The sequence below is a fragment of the Zerene cesonia genome, chromosome 22, assembly GCF_012273895.1.
Source record: "Zerene cesonia ecotype Mississippi chromosome 22, Zerene_cesonia_1.1, whole genome shotgun sequence".
In the NCBI taxonomy this organism is placed as follows: domain Eukaryota; kingdom Metazoa; phylum Arthropoda; class Insecta; order Lepidoptera; family Pieridae; genus Zerene; species Zerene cesonia.
The window spans coordinates 4,169,144-4,174,386 of NC_052123.1; the positions used below are offsets into that span (position 1 = coordinate 4,169,144).

Consider the following 5,243-nt stretch of genomic DNA (forward strand, 5'->3'; position numbering starts at 1 on the left):
TTTATTATAATCGGTTAAGTGGTTTAAGAGTCCATTGAGGACAAACATTGTGACACGAGATTTATATATATTAAGATATGTACAAGATTTTCATGTAGAACAACAATTACCACACACTAAGAAAACATCCAATTTAAAAAAAGAACACCAACATTGACGTAGGAAGCCGATCGCAATTAAAAAAATAAACATAGACTTTAACATAAACATAGGCTTAAAAAAAAATATCAATTTCAAAAATCGAATATTACTTTCCCTCCAAACCATTAGATTATATCACGGGACCGTAAAAAGGTATTATATTATATGGATTATGGAAGAAAAACTGTGGGGGGTTAATTAACGAGCGTGTAAGAGCATATCGCAGCCAGAGTTACGATTGCTTGAACCAATAAAGTTTATAACATTCAGAACATGTGTTTAAATATCGTTAATTTTTATTTAATAAAACGAATCGTGAAGACTTATTTTTGTTAGTCACTTGATCTTTGATACATCATTATTTTCTTAATTTGCTACTCAAATTAAGAAAATAAGTGATTTATTTCTGACTTATACTAGCTGCGCCCCGCGGTTTCACCCGCGTAAGTCCCTATCCCGTAGAAATATCGGGATAACAAGTTGCCTATGCGTTATTCCAGTTGTTCATGTATCTACGTACTAAATTTCATTGCAATCGGTTCAGTAGTTTTTGCGTGAAAGAGCAACAAACACACACATCCTTACATACTTTCGCATTTATAATATTTGTAGGATAAACTTTGCCAATATAAATTAATATAAATTTGCCAATATAAATTAATATAAACTAAAAAGCAGTGGTGGCTCAGTGGTGGGAACATAAAACTTCAAAATCGATGAGTCGGAGTTCGAGACCGGGCGAGCGTGCAAGAAATTAATTGATTTTTTAAATTATCTGCGCATGTGGATAACATCACCACTGCTTAAAACGGTGAAGGAAAACATCGTGAGGAAACCGGCATGTCCAAGAATCAAAAGTTCGACGACATGTGACATCTGCCAACCCGCACTTGGCCAGCGTGGTGGATTATGGCCTGAACCCTCATACGAGGCCTGTGTCCCAGCAGTGGGAACATGTATGGGCTGATGATGATGAAATTAATATAAACTATCTATCATTACGATAATTTTATGCAGATCGAATCAGCTGTTCTTAGCTAGAAGAAAAAAACCATCCACCAATCTTAATAAACTTATATAAAAGATGCAAGAGCAATAATGTATTGGAAAATGCCATTTTTGTAACTGGTAATAAAAGTACTCGCGTTTTAATTAAGATTCTGAACTAGAGTATCTAGAAGGTTCCAAATTTATAAATCCGAACAAACACTCTTAAATCAAAATCTGTTTAGCCATTTGGAAGTGGAAATAAAGGTACAAAGATTTTAGTTAAGTAGGTTGGTAGTACCCACTTATATTACCTAGGCACATAGGTACCTTTAAGGTTGGTTATAACTTAAAAACACGTGCATACTTCGAAGGTTTTTGCAAAGTTTACGTTTATATTTTACTTCAGTTATTCACATTTGATTTTATTTCATACTAGCTATTCACCCCGGCTTCACCCGTGGTACATATATAGCCTATGTCACTCAGTGAAGTTGCAGCTTTCTAATGGTGAAAGAATTTTGAAAATCGGTCCAGTAGTTTTTGACCTTATCCATTACAAACAAACAAAAAAATACAAATTCTTCCTCTTTATAATATTAGTTTTGGAAGTGTATATAAGCTGGTGCCCGCGGCATCACTCGCGTATTAGCTGTGAAAAACTATGTGCCAATTTAGACTATAATCTTAATATATCATCTTCTTAATATGTAAAAATCCAGTGTGATGATGATCCATGATGTATGTTCCCAATGAACTCTTCACCAACTCAACCGATGATGAAATATGGCATTTTATGTCAAATTTGGTCCAATTTAAGATATAGGATAGCTTTTATTTCGATTAATTATTCCAATTATTTATAATTTTAATATTTTTAATTATTACACAGTCACAGCAACGCGTGGCCGGGTATGCCGGCATTATATCTATCTAAATTCATACAGATCCACTCAGCTGATGTTGCGTGAAAGAGTAACAAACATCCATACACTCTTAAAAGCTTTCGCGTTTATATTAAAGGTATAATATACTTACTGCAATTTAAAATTTACAAATATCTCTCACCGCACCGCATTTTTATGGTCGTTCAGAAAATTACGTCGAACGTAATATTAAAAAATTACGCGCCATACGTATTCTTTTATTTTTTTTATGAACTTATGGTAATTGGGAGCAAAGGTATTTTGAACATTATATTTTTAATTTGTTTGTTTGTTAAAAATGTAAGTTTTTTTTGCTGAATTTCATTTGTATTGATTGGTTGATATAGGTACCTAAAATAATGGCCTGAAACAGGCTGCATCATTGTCTAGTATCTAGGATAGTTTTACCCTCATACCACGCTAGTAAAATAACTACTATTGAAATATATTAATAATAACTTTATTTTATAATTCACTTGAAAACCGGAAAACGTTGTTCTGCCTTTCTCTTATCGTTTAGGTGTATGAAAAACATATGTCGATTGAATCTCAGATCTACATGATGCGCGCACAAAATTTAATGAGAATCGGTCCAGGTTTTTAGAGGAAATGCATAGTCCTCTGAAACGACGAAAAAACTAACATATAAATATACAAAGAAGTGATAATCGACTGACATTCCTCTCATTACATCAAAAACAAACCAGCATAGTTCTCGTTTCCGTAAAATTTCCGGGATTAAACCTATCCTAAGCCCTTTCTCAGATCTTAAGCTATCTTGATAACAAATTTCATCCAAACCAGTTAAGTGATCTCGGCGTGAAGAAGCGACGGACTGACAAGACAGAATAACTATCGTATTTACAACATTAGTATTGATAATAATTGATTATCTTTTTGGTTACTTACAACTCCACACTAAATAAGTAATTATATAATAAGTAATTATATTCATTTAATTACTGTTGCCTAGTTAGTTCAGGTAGCACGAGAGTAGTTATTTCAAAGGAATCGATACTAATATTATAAAGCTGAAGAGTTTGTTTGTTTGTGTGAACGCACTAATCTCAGGAACTATTGGTTAGATAACCCATTTATTGAGGAAGGCAATAGGATATATATGTACCACGGGCGAAGCCGGGGGGGACCGCAAGTATAAAATGTAAAGAAAGTTAATTAATACAATTACATTACAATTTGCAATTTTACAATTTCTGTCTAAATTCTTTTAGACCGTAATTTTGACAGACATTTATGAATTTGTGAATAGTAAATTATAGTAATAATCAATTAAAATTAATGTACCAAAGTAGAAAAAAATAATACTATAGTGATTAATACTTTTATTATATTTTTTTAAATTTATAAAAGATTGATAAATAAATAATGTCGCTCTACAATCTACATTAATTATTATTGATATAATATATTCATTTCATTTGCATTTTTGTTAATATTTTATGAATACGATATAAACTATTCAGTCCTCGTACCTTATTTAATTCTTTCCACATTTCAAAAAAAGAACGCATTCAACGAAATATCTACCAACACAAATGTGCAGTAATTGTGCAAGAAAATAAAAAAAAATATCTTAAAAAAATACTGGCAACAATAATCGTTTAAAAAAAAAGTTTACGATGTGCGTAAATTTAAGCCCTCAACATTTACGTAATTCGCAGTACCATAAACGGAGAGCTCGGCGGACGAGATACAAAATTAAATAACTGCCGTTTGCCGTTCTAGAGCAAAAAATAATAAGGAAGACGGCTCGTGGCATACTCACACTAATATATGCTACTCTAAATTAAGACCAGACTCGCATCACAAGCTTTAACAAGCTAAATGCTAAAAATAACCGCTTACCACTGACGAAACAACCCAATTACATCCAAACGCGTTTGATCAATCAATATCTGTTCACAACGATAACACTTTCGAACTCAATTCAAACACAGAACCGATTTTCCACTGGAACATTCGAAAAAAAAACGATTCTATTTTCAAATCCTTGTAAGCGCAAAAGCGTGCGCACAACACGAAAGCAAAAATGGTACTGGATTGACTCGAACTTCCGTTCTACATCCTGATTGGTCAATTGTAATGAAGAGATCCAAACGGCCAATGGGATTATTTATTCCGGCGCGATAGTCCCGCCTTGTATTGGTTGTTTGACTGGTTCGCCATTTTAGCGTTTGTGAAACAATTGGACTCGTTAAAGTAGGCGTATTTTAATGATTTCGGAAAAGAGATATTTCGATCGTGTTCACTACCAGCTGATATTATTAAATCATTGCTACGAAAACATAATGATATAACACGATGAGGAACGTATGTTTATTACACGTTGAGAGCTAACTTAATGTAACAGTGTCTTTTAATTTTCCGATATTATTTGTTAACTTATTTTGAATAGAGATAAAATAAGAATAACGACTAATTGTATTTTTACTGGATTGTGATTAAATATAGATTAAATAGTACGATTATAAATAGTATCTAGATAGTTTCATCAAAAAAGAGTTTATTGACATTTAAAGTGAGTGGATGTGTGTGTGTGTGTGTGTGTTTCCTATTTCCAAAAGATTGAAGTGTATGTAGTAATAGAGGTGTTTAGATATTTTCTAATGATGATTAATTTTTTTATCAATTTTCTATTTTTTTTTTTAATAAAAATTAACAAACTTTCTAGTTTCTTAAATGCATTATACCTACTTGCTAATTTAGGTACAGTTTATGTATATTATATTGATACAACCTGTAAGCCATAAATATTTACAAAAAAAGTCTCCGTTATATGTCTAGATCTGATAAGAGAGCTATCCTTCATTGTGGGAAAGTACCTACATTAGTAAAAACTATGTAACTTTTAAAAATCCTTCAGACTTTCAATTCGAGTTATAAAATAATACCTTATTTATAAATATAGAGATTGGCTCTCGGACTATAGAGTTTTGTGTTGGCTAAAAAGTCATAATTATTAATTGTTTCTTATTTTAAGTAATTAAGTATTTACAGACTACTTACTTTATAAGCAAAGTTCAAAGTGCTTTTTTATGAAATCTAAGGGTGATCAAAAGAAATTTTTAAATAATTTTAAAATAATAATGTTTTAACTAAGTATACGAAGTCAGCAACATTCATATAATCGACTATGTGTTCCCCGCGGTTTCACCTACGCCGTATATA

General features: G+C 31.8%; 1 protein-coding gene across 1 annotated transcript in view; it reads right to left on the reverse strand.

The window, feature by feature from the left end:
• The window catches only part of LOC119836100 (homeobox protein SIX2-like), a 28,110-nt gene extending 24,004 nt beyond the window's left edge, over positions 1–4,106 (reverse strand). The window contains exon 1 of the mRNA XM_038361343.1: positions 3,921–4,106. The gene's annotated coding sequence lies outside the window, so the exon portion shown is untranslated. The remainder of the gene's footprint in view (positions 1–3,920) is intronic.
• Between the last annotated feature and the right edge of the window lie 1,137 nt (positions 4,107–5,243).